The sequence below is a fragment of the Phocoena sinus genome, chromosome 12 (genome assembly GCF_008692025.1).
Source record: "Phocoena sinus isolate mPhoSin1 chromosome 12, mPhoSin1.pri, whole genome shotgun sequence".
NCBI lineage: Eukaryota > Metazoa > Chordata > Mammalia > Artiodactyla > Phocoenidae > Phocoena > Phocoena sinus.
Window position 1 is genome coordinate 12563529 of NC_045774.1, and position 15389 is coordinate 12578917.

Sequence of the window (15389 nt, forward strand, 5' to 3'; positions counted from 1 at the left end):
CCAGACACCTTCCCAGTCCCACTCTGGGGCCACTGTGTTGGCCGTTGCCCAAAGCTGGGCTGCTTCACCCTTGGATAGCCATGGGCTATTTCTTCACCTCTTTCAGGTCTTTACCCTAATATCGGCTATTTAGTAAGTCCATTTCTATCTACCCATTTAAAAATCACAACCCTCTATAATACTGTCCCCTATTTTATTTTTCCCCATTTATCTCAGTCTAATATACCATTTATTCTACTTACTTATCTTATTAATTATTTGTCTATCCTCGTGAAATGTAGGCCCCATGAGGGCAGGAGGTTTTATCTATTGTGTTCAATATTGTATCTTCAGGCTATAAAACTGTCAGCCAATACACATCTGACGAATGAATGAATGATTGGCAAACCTAAGCCATATGCTTGCTCCTGTTTGGGGGAGTGTGGGACCATATGATTGACAGTGCCTCAAGGAGGGGAAGAGGCAATTCCTTGAAGTAAAAGGAGCTGGTCTGACAAAAATTAATAAATAACCAATAAAAGATTCTTCTAGTGAGCTTTGAGAAATGGGGGTCTGTATTAAAAGGGCCTAAGATTAATAGGTGGAAGAAAGCAGCAGATCTGAAACCTGACAGTAATTTTCCAATTTGTTTGATTCTGAATTTTGCATGTATACAGTAGTCTGATATGTTATAATTAGTTTTTAAATGTTAAGTAATTTTGCCTGGAAAAAATTATGGGGAAAATAATTTTCTCTGATTTTATGAATAATTTATTTCATTTTCAGTTAGATTTTTACTCCCACTGATCAATGTGTGAAAAAATGTTAGACTTTGGCAAAGAATATTTTATTTCTTTCAGGAGAGCAGGTTGCAAGATGGATAATTGGGTAATCTCTCTATATTAGATTTTTTCTTAACTATTTACCTGCATCCAAATGAAAGTTTTTGATGTTAACAGTTTCAGGCTGAATAATTGGCAGGTTAAGAGGTATAACTCAGAAGTTTTTATTTTGTATCTAGTTTTTCCTACTTTACCAGTCTTGCTGGAGTTCTACTTTGTTAATTTTTGTTCAAAGAATTAACTTTGTGTTTTATTAATCTTCTCTATATTTTTCTATTTTATTGATTTCTGCCTTTATTTTTACTATTTCTATCTTGGGTTTGTTATTTTGCTATTTTTCTCGTTTCATGTGTTAAGCTCTTATTTTTTTCAACCCTTCTTTTTTTGATAAATGCATTTAAAGTATAAATTTTCCTTTGAAAAATGCTTTAGCTGTGTTTCCTAAAACTTTTTTGATATGTAGTGTTTTCAATGGTGATAAATTTTAAATATTTCCCATTTGATTTCCTTAATTCTTTTTTAAAATTTAATTTTTATTTTATATTGGGGTATAGCTGATTTACAATGTTGTGTTAGTTTCAGGTGTACAGCAAAGTGGTTCAGTTATACATGTACATATATCTATTCTTTTTCAGATTCTTTTCCCACAGAGGTTATTATAAAATATCAAGTGGAGTTCCCTGTGCTATACACAAGTCCTTGTTGATTATCTATACAATTTTTTTAGTAGTGCAAGATTTAGTTTCCAGACATGTAGACTATTTAAAGCTATGTTTTCATTATTAATTTCTATAATTAATGCATTACAGCCAGTGAACATAATCTGTGTTAAACTGGTTCTGTGAAATTTATCAAGACTTCCTTTGTAATACAGTACTTTTGTCAATTTTTGACAATATACCATGTGTGCTGAAAATGAGAGTTTATTCTGTTTCTCAAGTATAGAAAGTATAGAGTTCTGTGTGTCTAAATTTACTAATTTGTGTCATTTGGGTCATCTACATTTCTGTTTATTTATTGTCTGCTTAAGCTATTGATATCTGAGAGATGTGTGCTATAATCTTCAACTGTAATTGTCAAGTTATCTATTTCTCTTTCCAGTTCTATGAGTTGTGGTTGCTTGAGGCAATATATTTATATGTCTATGAAGGTTATATTTTCTGATTTATTTTTTGTTATAAATATATATGTATATTTACTATGAATTTTATATTTTCAGATATTAAAATTGTCATCACAGCTTTCTTTTTGTTCATGTTTGCCTGTATATTTGTTTCCATCTTTTAAATTTTAACATTTCATATTCTTTTGTTTTCTGTTTTTCTTCTTTTAGATAACATACTGCTAAATCTTACTTTTTAAAATAAATTTTATTTTGAAATATAACGTATATTATATTAAATATAATATTCATAGATTGCACAAAACTAATTTGAATAGCTTGATGCTTTATCACAAAGCAAAAATTCTTGTAACTACTACTTGAGTCAAGAAATAGGATACTGTTGGGATACCCCAAATCACCTCTCGGCCTCTTCTAATAAATAATCCCTGCCTTCCCTTAAAGGTAACCACTCTCCTGCCATTTGTGATAATTACTGCCTTGCATTCCTGTATAATTTAATGACCCAGGTGTACTTTGCTAAACACTGAGGTCTAGTTTTGCCAGTTTTATTATTTTATATAAACAGAATTATACAGTGTATATTCTTTGGTGTCTGGTTTCTTTCTCTCAATATTATATGACTGTGAGATACGGAGTTTCCCCTTTTTTATTGCTAAGTAGTATTCCATTGTATGACTAATCCACAATTTATCCACTTTCCTGTTTATAAACATTTGGATTATTTTTTTAACATTTTCTCTATTATTAATAAAGCTTCTAGAAACATTATTATACATGTTTTCAGTGTACATGTGCGTGCATATCTGATGCATGTACACTTAAGAGTAAAATTTATGGGTCATAGGCTATGCATGTGGTCAGCTTTTGCCAAACAGTTTTCCAAAACGGTTGTCCTAATTTACGCTCTCTACAGCAGTGTTTGAGTGTTTTCTTTGGCTCTACAATGTACTTGTTATTGTCAGTCTTCTAAAATTTCATGATTTTGGCCAGTGTTTAATGATGTTTCTTTACAGTTTTACCTTGTATTTCATTGAATGGTAATGAGGTTAAGCACCTTTTCATACATATATTGGCTAACTGATATCCTCATTTGTGAAACGGCTCTTAAGTCTTTTCTCATTTTTCTCTTGGGTTTTTCTGTCTGTTTCTGACTGATCTATAGAAATTCTTTATGCATTCTGGTATATAGCCTTGTATAGGTTATATGTACTGCACATATCTTTTCTCATTCATTTACTTGCTTTTACAATCCCTACTGTTGTCTTTTGGTAAACGGAAATTCTTAATTTTAGTGGGTTCCAACTTACCAAGTTTTTCCTTTATGATTAGAACCAATGGGGAAATGACAGTATTTTCAATAAATGAAACTGAGACAATTGGTTATTAATTTTAAAAATGAAAATTAACCCTTATTTGAAACCAGAATCAAAGATCAATTGCAAGTAGATTATAGATCTAAAATGAAAGGCAAAACAACAGAAGTTCTAGAAGAAAAGGTAAGATAATATCCTTTTGGCCATAGGATAATAAAATTAACAACAAAGAAAAAGCACTAACCATAGTCATCTTTGCAATCTTGTTTTAAAAATTTACTTATTATTTTATTTTTTGGCTGCGTTGGGTCTTCGTTGCTGTGTGCAGGCTTTCTCTAGTTGTGGCGAGTGGGGGCTACTCTGTTGTGGTGCGTGGGCTCCTCCCTTGTTGTGGAGCATGGGCTCTAGGAGTGTTGGCTTCAGTAGTTGTGACACATGGGCTCAGTAGTTGTGGTTTGTGGGCTCTAGAGCTCAGGCTCAGTAGTTGTGGCGCACGGGCTTAGTTGCTCCACGGCCTGTGGGATCTTCCCGGAACAGGGCTCAAACCCGTGTCCCCTGCATTGACAGGCAGATTCCTAACCACTGCGCCACCAGGGAAGCTCCATCTTTGCAATCTTGAGTCCTCTAATTAATGAATATGACATATCCTTCCATTTGTTTATATCTTCTTTAATTTCTTTCAATAATATTTTATAGATTTCTTCATAGAAGTATTACATGTCTTTTGTTAGAGTCGTTCTAATGTATTTGGAATTTAATGATGTTGTTATATTCGTATCTTCTTATAAATTTTATTTTCATGCTATCTGTTGCTGGCATGTAGAAAAGTTATTGATTTTTACATATTGGGCAGGTATCTAGCAACCCTTCTATATACACTTTTTAGTTTAAATAATTCACATGTAGATTCTTTTTCATATGTAAAATCATATCATCTGAAAATATTGACAATCTTAATTTCTTATTTTTAAATTATTGTAATGCTTACTAATTTTTAATGAGCTCTTCTGATACAGTGTTCAGCATCTTTGGTTTATTCCTAATATCCAAGAAAAGGTTTCAACATATTACCATCAAATATGTGATGGAAGAAAGAAGGACCACCTTACTTACTGAAAATGGTAGTGAGGACCTCTTTGTTTCGCCCAGGACAGAATTTGAGAAGAGCTTGGCTTGGCAGTTCTTCTCTGATTCATGTGGTTTTAGCGGGAGTGGTTGGGACAGAAGGATCCGCTTCCAAGATCACTTTTTTTTTTTTCTGACGGTACGCGGGCCTCTCACCGTTGTGGCCTCTCCCGTTGCAGAGCACAGGCTCCGGATGCGCAGGCTCAGCGGCCATGGCTCACGGGCCCAGCCGCTCCGCGGCATGTGGGATCCTCCCAGACCGGAGCACGAACCCGTGTCCCCTGCATCGGCAGGCAGACTCTCAACCACTGCGCCACCAGGGAAGCCCCAAGATCGCTTTTTCATCCACACGTCTGTGTTCCTTAGGTCCTCCTTTTCCTAGCACTTTGTTCTGGGACTCTCCACGTGGCTTGGCTTTTCCTGGCCCAACAGTCTTAGAGTGACTGGACTTTGTAAATGTAATCTGGCTTCCCTGAGAACAAGTGTTTCTTTCAGATTTAAAATTCTATGGGTTGGGGTCTGTGAGTTCATACCCATTGAAATTAAACTTATCTGTTTAATTAAAAAAACCTTTCTCCTCTAAACGTTTGACATAAGCCAAATTTCAGTAAAATGGTGTCAGGAAAAAAATAATTCCTTGTTTCCTTGTGATGACAGACTTTTGAGGTTAAAGTCATCTAGGGCAGTGGGAGGGTGGCAGGTGCAGATGTAAGCTGAATGTGAGAAGATGGGTATAAAACAGTGTGTAGGTGAGGTGTGGGTGAGAGAGTGCAAAATGAAGAGAGCAGGCAGGTCACAGGAAGCTGGGCGGACCACAGGAAGCTGGCTGGAAAAAACGTCTTTGGCTTTACTTAATTGAAAGCAAGAATAAAACAACCCAAAGACAAATGGAAAATCTCATACACAAAGTCTATAAAGAGATGGAAACAAAAAAAATAAGCTCACGCGAGTTCAGAGAAAGGTGAACTCAAGTGGCTGGCCAATTACATTCTACTCTAATTTTTGTGTTATTTCTCAAGACTTTATGCAGTATGATAATCTAATTAAAAAACAGTAAAAAGCAAAAATTTCCTTTAGAAATAAACACAAAATAGTCTTTTTTAAAGCTTAGATTTCCAGCTTTATGATTCTAGTAGTTTTTAAAAATGCTCTATTGAAATCAAAAGCAGGAGTGAGAATGATCTTTCAGAATGATCTTGCAGTCTTTGGTCTCAAGCTAAGCAGTGTACTTACATGTTTGTCCACTAGGTGTCTCTTTGCATACATGTTATGATTCCAGAGAAAGCTAATCTATTTCTGCAGGCAATAGTTTGCGTGGACTGTGTCAACAAATGTCTCAGTTTTGGGGTATTTAAGAATGGCTTTAATTTAACAGGTCTTCTTTAATAAATAGAGGCATCTTGGCTAGAGCTCTCATTCTTGCTTTAAAATAATTTTGGAGACATTAACCAGGAATTGTCAGCAGACACAGAATTCAGGTACTTGCATCAGGGTTGTTGGCAACCTGATACAGGTAGCCTGCCCATTTAGGATTGCTACCAGGAAGTTAGCCCTACATTATTTATAAATGAAGCCTTGGCAAGGGTGCTCACTTCCAAAACAAGCTGCATTTGGCTCTCCAATGTCTCTCTTTCCAGAAACTATATTCCTGGTGGATCAGATCCTTCAAAATCACCTAGTGGCGGCTGATCTGTGGTCCCACATGTAGCACTTTGAGTAAAAGATGTCAACTGTGGTGAGTCACATAAGGCTTCTCTGAATTGTTCAAATTTGGCAAATTGTTTACCTTCTCTAACTTGTCCTAAAATACAGGCAGGGTCAATATGAATCAACAGATATGTATTAGGTGCCTACTGTATGCCTGGCCTGCAGTGTCTACGAGAATTCTGGGACTCAATTCATTCTCTAAGAATGTGATGAGACTTACTGTTTGCGGAAAGATTAAGCATGCTTCTAAGGAGAAGTTGAAAAGGCAACATTATTATAAGAGGCAACACTGTTAATGTCCAAAGGACCCTGAGCTTGGGGTCTGAAGGCTTGAATTCTGACTTTATGACTTGCTAGCTGTGTAGAGTAGTTAGTCTATCTGCTCTGTATGTCAGTTTCTTTACTTGTAAAAGTATAGGTAATATTACTTTACAGAGTTGGGACTTCCCTGGCAGCCCAGTGGTTAAGACTCCATGCTTCCAATGCAGGGGGTGAGGGTTCACTTCCTGGCTGGGGAACTAAGATCCATACATGCCTCACGGTGTGGCCAAAAAAAAAAAACAGAAAAAAATTACAGAGTTGATGTGAAGACTGCAAATAATTTGCTCTACTTCTACCGAGTATCATTGTAAGAGCTTCCAGGAGAAGTCTCCCTGTTCTTGGTAAAGGCAGCCTTTCCTCTTATGATGCACAGCAGGTTAGTTCCTCACGGTCACTACTTCTCCTGTCGGACAGGGCCTTGGGCACTCATTTTGCAAAATCATGAGGCCCATCAAAGTGATATTTCCCAAGAAAGAGCTAGCCAGACAAAAGGGGAAGTTTTGCTCCAACTGCAGAGCAATGGGCCAAGCAACAGGCAGCTGTGTAATAGTTCTTTTTCTGGCTTCCTTCTAGCCTGCAAGGGTCCTGTAGCAGAGGCCACTGCTGCACGGGGTACACCTATTCCTTTGAGTGAAAAGAGGGTTCAGTGGAGGGTTGTTTGGCAAAGCTGAGTTAAAGTGAAGGGCTGCCTCGGAGCAGTGTGAACACAGTCTGGAGTTCACAGGCAGAAACATATACTCTCTTCCAGAAAGCAAAAATATGAATATAACTCGTGTGGAGAAATTTAGGGCTGCAAATGGCCGAAAGGTAAGGGTGATCATTTGCCATTCTTGTCCGGTCCATCTTAGTGCATCGTATCTGCTCTCACCCCACACAGGCTGGAGTGAAGTGAATTTATGAATCAGGTGTTGTTACTCAGGGGCTGCCATTGTAGACAACCAGGGTGTGCTTATGGGACAGACTGTTGTTGCCCTAATAACTGATGCTTTGCCTGTGGGCTACCAGTGCTGCCTGTGGTCTCATCACAGGCCTGGTGGCCCTGTCCCTACTTGATGGAGCATCCGGTGAAGAGGTTCCTTGGGTTTCCACCCCAAATCTTTTAAATCCAACCTAAGCACACAGCTAGTTTAGATCTTAGAATGGCTGCCTCCTAGAAGTGCCTTGGATCTGTCACTGGTCTAGGAGGCAGGTGCCTCGCATTGGTGCATGAAGCTGCTACTATGGCGTGTGTGTGTGTGTGTGTGTGTGTGTGTGTGTGTGTGTGTGTGTGTTGGGAGGTGTGAAAACATATTTTGCAGGGCCCCTACCTTTATAAGTAATTTGAAGAGCCAAAAGTCAGTGTGCTAGCCCAATTCTGGAGGGCTGGTGGGATCAATCACTTACTGGGCTGGTGCTGTGGAATTTAAGACAATTTCGGAAACAGAACCAACCCTACAAAGATGAGTTCTGGTGGTCTCTGGGCATCTGGTCGACCTCACTAGCTGGTGAAGGGAAAGCGCCTCGGTTGGGAGCAATGGGCACAGGGCGCACGTGGGCAGTGCCTGGCTACTGTCCAGAGGTGGATTGGCAGGGCCCTGCCCCCTTGCCAGAGCCCTAAGGGCATGCTGGGACACAGACCATAATCTGTGACTCTTTCGGGTTCTGGAGGCTGCACACGGGCATATACGCCTGCCGCAAGAGATGCGAGGGAGCTTCGTGCCTCCCTAAGGGGCAGGTCCAGCAGCCGTTTGGGTTTGGTGCAGGTTCTTCCAGGACGTAGAAGAGGCAGATTGTTGGTGATCGCTTACAGTTTGCCACCTGCTTGTTACTTTGGTAAAATGATCCTTTGGGACTAGAGATTGACATTGTTGGCTGAAAGAAGGGGTTTTCCCCCCCACCCCTTAGATTTGTGGATTTTTATGTCTAAACCTTGACTGTCAGGGCTGACAGCTTACGTGGGAATGCAGGAGAGTAAGGAAGAAGCCTGCCAATCTCCTCAGATGATGGATCACGGCATTTCAGTGGTGTTGAAAATAAAATAATTTTATTATAGTTTCTGTTTTAAAAAAGTCACAGCTCTTAAAACCATCTGTCAGATTATCCTCAAAGTTGAGAGACTGCAGAAAAGAAATGCAGTGAAATGAGTGGAAAAGTTAAAGATAAAAAAGAGAAAATAAATGACAGAGGAAGAATGAGACTTTTAAAGCGTGTAGGAGATGGATTGGAACAGAATGACAATAGAGCTAAAATTAAAAAGGAAAAAGTTTGAAATAATTTGGATAAATATTTCCATTTCATAAATTTCCTGGACAAAGTAACAACCCCAGGCCAGCCCACCCCATACACACATACTCACAGGAAGGTCATCTTGCATTTTGCTCCCTTCTCTCCTGCTCTACCTGAACAAGAGATTTCCTGCTAAGTAGCAAAGCTGATGGATTGTTTCATGTCCTCTGCTTTTATATCTGAGCAAAGATGAATTTCCTCTCCTGCTTCCTGTGGCATCACTGCGATGGACAATCACTTAACAGAGGATGCTTACAGACAGTTCTCATTGTTAGTTAAGTCTACACTTTGTTGTTACATGTTTTCCATGCTTTTCGATGATTGAGACTTCTGCCTCTATAATGACCTGCATCTTCTGGCTCCAAAGAGCTCTAGTTTTTGGATTAAGGATAATGCACATTGTTTGCCTCATGGATTGTCCATAAATCCATTCACTGTTCTGAGAATGTCTTGTCAAATGCTAACACTGTAATGTTAAAGGATAAGCATGTGAATTAATCTGTTGGTTTTTAAAATTTTTGTTCAGTTTTGTTGTTTTCCCTTAAGGCTCTATGAAAAAGAGAATAAACCAGGCTCATAGTTTCTTTCAATTGGAAAATTATCTCAAAATCACAATAAATTGTATTCTTTTAAAAAATCTTTAAAACAGTAGGCATGGTACTTGTTTTGCTGCATCATCCCAAAGATTATAATGTTCACTGAGGAATAATCAAGACAGTTACTTTTGGATCAATTGAACCTATAACTGCCTTTAGTGAGTTTTTAAAAAAAAATACCAGTTATACTATCTACTGTCTGCTTTATCAACAGTGCCTTTGTTGCATATTGATATTCTTGGTTTATTTTCTGGTTTTAAAATGATACAGGACCAGAATCCATATTTCTGACTTACTGATTTACCAAACAGTTTCTAAAATAAATTGCTAGAATGAACTTTTGTTTGTGTAAAATGAGAGGGACTGATTCTTCACCAGTGTCTTAGTCATCTTGGGCCTCTATAACAAAATACTGTAAACTAGGTGGCTTATTAACAACAGAAGTTCATTTCTCACAGTTCTGGAGTCTGGAACTGGCATCATGGTGCCAGCACGGTCAGGTTCTGGTACGAGCCATCTTCTGGGTTGCAGAGTGCTAACTCTTCTTCTTGTATCCTCACATGGTGGAAAGAGTGAGCTGGCTCTCTGACCCCTTCTTAAAAGGGCACTAATCTCATTTATGAGGGCCCCTGCCATCATGACCTATTTACCTCCCCAAGGCCCCACCTCCAAATACTACCACACTGGGAATTAGATTTCAACATACGAATTTTTCAGGGACACAAACATTCAGTCCATAACAACCAGTATATATTAAGGAAAAAATCTCTTCTTTGAAATTAGCTTTATTATGCATTTGGTAATGAAATGTGTTTCTACTTTTCAGTTACAGAGCTTATCAGAAATACATTTTATGTCATTGCACTAACTTAAAAAGTATTAATAACCTCAGTGTTTTGGATAAGTCTCATGTTGTGGTGTGTTAAGGAATTGTTCTTTAAAGAAGGTAACTGTCTCAAATACGACTGAGAAAACTATTCCCTTAAACTCTGAAATACGGTACCAAAAATGTCTAGAGGAGAGTAGGTTAGGGAGTTTAATCCACCTCCAAGTGTGAACGCTATTTTATTTGATGAAAACTGCTATCACCCTGGCTCAGACCCTTCAGTTGTGTGCTAAGTCCATTAGGAAGAATAGTTTTCTATAACAAAGCTGTTTCTAGGTAATTGCTCCCATTCTATGTAATTGCTACCTCTTTTTGAGCATCCACGTGTTTCCCATATGAGATTTCACTTAATTCTCACAAAAACCCTATCAGCTGGTTACTATTATTTCTGTTTAAGAGATGAAGCTCTTACCATTTATAGAAGTTAAGTGATTTTCCTAAGTTTCCACATTTAGCAAGTGGCAGAGTGAAATCTGTTTGACCATAATCCATGTGTGTGCAGTAGTTTTAAAGCTTTTTTTTTTTGGTTGTGTACCCATAAAATAATATGGAAACCCTATGTGCTCCTTCACAGTTTAAATTGTCACTCAGAGTTTTTATCGTATGTTTAAATAGATGTGAAAGATGTAATTTCTGGCATATTATAAATTTTCATAGCAAAAAAGGTAAAATTTCTCTTTAAATATAACTTAGGCAATATAAACCGAAATCTGACATGTCTTGCTATTTTTTTAAAGTAATATTTGAAGTTTTAGATTTTACATAGCTCTTTTTTATTTTTTCCCCCAGAGCTCATTTTCTCATTCAAGTACTCCATAGATTTTTGTTCAATTATATAATATTTTTATGCTTGAAAATTTACTGATACTTATTAATAATAATTAATAAAATTATTAAAAATTGATAATTCTGTAATACATTTCAACTATATATATATTTAAAATTAAATTAATTTAAAAAATTTGAGGTGACATAATTCTGTAAGCCATAAATGATTTCATTTGGAATGAGTTATTATAATTCTTATTGGTACATAACAAACAATATGAATGTTACACATTTTGACGGATAATGATAACTAAAAGAGATATTTTTTTTAAACATCTTTATTGGAGTATAATTGCTTTACAATGGTGTGTTAGTTTCTGCTTTATAACAAAGTGAATCAGTTATACATATACATATGTCCCTATATCTCTTCCCTCTTCAATCTCCCTCCCTCCCACCCTCCATATCCCGCCCCTCCAGGCAGTCACAAAGCACCGAGCTGATCTCCCCGTGCTATGTGGCTGCTTCCCACTAGCTATCTACCTTAGGTTTGGTAGTGTATATATGTCCATGCCTCTCTCTCGCTTTGTCACAGCTTACCCTTCCCCCTCCCCATATTCTCAAGTCCATTCTCTAGTAGGTCTGTGTCTTTATTCCTGTCTTACCCCTAGGTTCTTCATGACATTTTTTTTCTTAAATTCCATATATATGTGTAAGCATACGGTATTTGTCTTTCTCTTTCTGACTTACTTCACTCTGTATGACAGACTCTAGTCTATCCACCTCCTGACAAATAGCTCAATTTCATTTCTTTTTATGGCTGAGTAATATTCCATTGTATATATGTACCACATCTTCTTTACCCATTCGTCTGTCGATGGACACTTAGGTTGTTTCCATCTCCGGGCTATTGTAAATAGACCTGCAATGAACATTTTGGTACCTGACTCTTTTTGAATTTTGGTTTTCTCAGGGTATACGCCCAGTAGTGGGATTGCTGGGTCATATGGTAGTTCTATTTGTAGTTTTTTAAGGAACCTCCATACTGTTCTCCACAGTGGCTGTATCAATTTACATTCCCACCAACAGTGCAAGAGGGTTCCCTTTTCTCCACACCCTCTCCAGCATTTATTGTTTCTAGATTTTTTGATGATGGCCATTCTGACTGGTGTGAGATGATATCTCATTGTAGTTTTGATTTTCATTTCTCTAATGATTAATGATGTTGACTATTATTTCATGTGTTTGTTGGCAGTCTGTATATCTTCTTTGGAGAAATGTCTATTTAGGTCTTCTGCCCATTTTTGGATGGGGTTGTTTGTTTTTTTGTTATTGAGCTGCATGAGCTGCTTATAAATTTTGGAGATTAATCCTTTGTCATTTGCTTCATTTGCAAATATTTTCTCCCATTCTGAGGGTTGTCTTTTGGTTTTGTTTATGGTTTCCTTTGCTGTGCAAAAACTTCGAAGTTTCATTAGGTCCCATTTGTTTATTTTTGTTTTTATTTCCATTTCCCTAGGAGGTGGGTCAAAAAGGATCTTGCTGTGATTTGTGTCATAGAGAGTTCTGCCTATGTTTTCCTCTGAGAGTTTGATAGTGTCTGGCCTTACATTTAGGTCTTTAATACATTTTGAGCTTATTTTTATGTATGGTGTTAGGGAGTGATCTAATCTCATACTTTTATATGTAGCTGTCCAGTTTTCCCAGCACCACTTATTGAAGAGGCTGTCCTTTCTCCACTGTACATTCCTGCCTCCTTTATCAAAGATAATGTGACCATATGTGTGTGGGTTTATCTCTGGGCTTTCTATACTGTTCCATTGATCTATATTTCTGTTTTTGTGCCAGTACCATACTGTCTTGATTACTGTAGTTTTGTAGTATAGTCTGAAGTCAGGCTCCCTCCAGCTCCGTTTTTCGTTCTCAAGATTGCTTTGGCTATTCGGGGTCTTTTGTGTTTCCATACAAATTGTGAAATTTTTTGTTCCAGTTCTGTAAAAATTGCCAGTGGTAGTTTGATAGGGATTGCATTGAATCTGTAGATCGCTTTGGGTAGTAGAGTCATTTTCACAATGTTGATTCTTCCAATCCAAGAACATGGTATATCTCTCCATCTATTTGTATCATCTTTAATTTCTTTCATCAGTGTATTATAATTTTCTGCATACAGATCTTTTGTCTCCTTAGGTAGGTTTATTCCTAGATATTTTATTCTTTTTGTTGCAATGGTAAATGGGAGTGTTTTCTTGATTTCACTTTCAGATTTGTCATCATTAGTGTATAGGAATGCCAGAGATTTCTGTGCATTAATTTTGTATCCTGCTACTTTACCAAATTCATTGATTAGCTCTAGTAGTTTTCTGGTAGCATCTTTAGGATCCTCTATGTATAGTATCATGTCATCTGCAAACAGTGACAGCTTTACTTCTTCTTTTCCGATTTGGATTCCTTTTATTTCCTTTTCTTCTCTGATTTCTGTGGCTAAAATTTCCAAAACTATGTTGAATAATAGTGGTGAGAGTGAGCAACCTTATCTTGTTCCTGATCTTAGTGGAAATGCTTTCAGTTTTTCACCATTGAGGACGATGTTTGCTGTGGGTCTGTCATATATGGCCTTTATTATGTTGAGGAAAGTTCCCTCTATGCCTACTTTCTGCAAGGTTTTGATCATAAATGGGTGTTGAATTTTGTCAAAAGCTTTCTCTGCATCTATTGAGATGATCATATGGTTTTTCTCCTTCAATTTGTTAATATGGTGTATCACGTTGATTGATTTGCATATATTGAAGAATCCTTGCATTCCTGGAATAAACCCCACTTGATCATGATGTATGATCCGTTTCATGTGATGTTGGATTCTGTTTGCTAGTATTTTGTTGAGGATTTTTGCATCTATGTTCATCAGTGATATTGGCCTATAGTTTTCTTTTTCTTCTTTTTTTTTTTTGTGGTATGCGGGCCTCTCACTGTTGTGGCCTCTCACGTTGCGGAGCACAGGCTCCGGACCCGCAGGCTCAGCGGCCATGGCTCACAGGCCCAGCTGCTCCGCGGCATGTGGGATCTTCCCGGACGGGAGCAGGAACCCGCGTCCCCTGCATAGGCAGGCGGACTCTCAACAACTGCGCCACCAGGGAAGCCCATATAGTCTTCTTTCTTTGTGACATCCTTGTCTGGTTTTGGTATCAGGGTGATGGTGGCCTCATAGAATGAGTTTGGGAGTGTTCCTCCCTCTGCTATATTTTGGAAGAGTTTGAGAAGGACAGGTGTTAGCTCTTCTCTAAATGTTTGATAGAATTCGCCTGTGAAGCCATCTGGTCCTGGGCTTTTGTTTGTTGGAATATTTTAAATCACAGTTTCAATTTCAGTGCTTGTGATTGGTCTGTTCATATTTTCTACTTCTTCCTGATTCAGGTTTGGCATGTTGTGCATTTCTAAGAATTTGTCCATTTCTTCCAGGCTGTCCATTTTATTGGCATAGAGTTGCTTGTAGTAATCTCTCATGATCTTTTGTATTTCTGCAGTGTCAGTTGTTACTTCTCCTTTTTCATTTCTAATTCTATTGATTGGAGTCTTCTCCCTTTTTTTCTTGATGAGTCTGGCTAATGGTTTATCAATTTGGTTTATCTTCTCAAAGAACCAGCTTTTAGTTTTACTGATCTTTGCTATCATTTCCTTCATTTCTTTTTCATTTATTTCTGATCTGATTTTTATGATTTCTTTCCTTCTGCTACCTTTGGGGTATTTTTGTTTTTCTTTCTCTAATTGCTTTAGGTGCAAGTTTAGGTTGTTTATTCGAGACGTTTCCTGTTTCTTAAGGTAGGATTGTATTGCTATAAACTTCCCTGTTAGAACTGCTTTTGCTGCATCCCATAGATTTTGGGTCATCCTGTCTCCATTGTCATTTGTTTCTAGGTATTTTTTTTATTTCCTCTTTGATTCCTTCAGTGATCACTTCATTGTTAAGTAGTGTATTGTTTAGCCTCCATGTGTTTGTATTTTTTACAGATCTTTTCTTGTAATTGATATCTAGTCTCATAGCATTGTGGTCAGAAAAGATACTTGATACAATTTCAATTTTCTTAAATTTACCAAGGCTTGATTTGTGACCCAAGATATGATCTATCCTGGAGAATGTTCCATGAGCACTTGAGAAAAATGTGTATTCTGTTGTTTTTGGATGGAATGTCCTATAAATATCAATTAAGTCCATCTTGTTTAATGTATCATTTAAAGCCTGTGTTTCCTTATTTATTTTCATTTTGGATGATCTGTCCATTGGTGAAAGTGGGGTGTTAAAGTCCCCTACTACGAATGTGTTACTGTCGATTTCCCCTTTTATGGCTGTTAGTATTTGCCTTATGTATTGAGGTGCTCCTATGTTGGATGCATAAATATTTACAATTGTTATATCTTCTTTTTGGATTGATTCCTTGATCATTATGTAGTGTCCTTCTTTGTCTC

At 37.5% G+C, this 15389-nt stretch overlaps 1 protein-coding gene across 6 annotated transcripts in view; it reads left to right on the top strand.

Moving 5' to 3' along the window:
• The window catches only part of IPCEF1 (interaction protein for cytohesin exchange factors 1), a 205224-nt gene that overhangs the window by 63715 nt on the left and 126120 nt on the right, over window positions 1-15389 (top strand). For 2 of the 6 annotated variants that reach the window (XM_032650833.1, XM_032650838.1), the window contains exon 4: window positions 6023-6120. The exons of the other annotated variants lie outside the window; for them this stretch is intronic. The gene's annotated coding sequence lies outside the window, so the exon portion shown is untranslated. The remainder of the gene's footprint in view (window positions 1-6022; window positions 6121-15389) is intronic. 6 annotated transcript variants of the gene reach the window in all.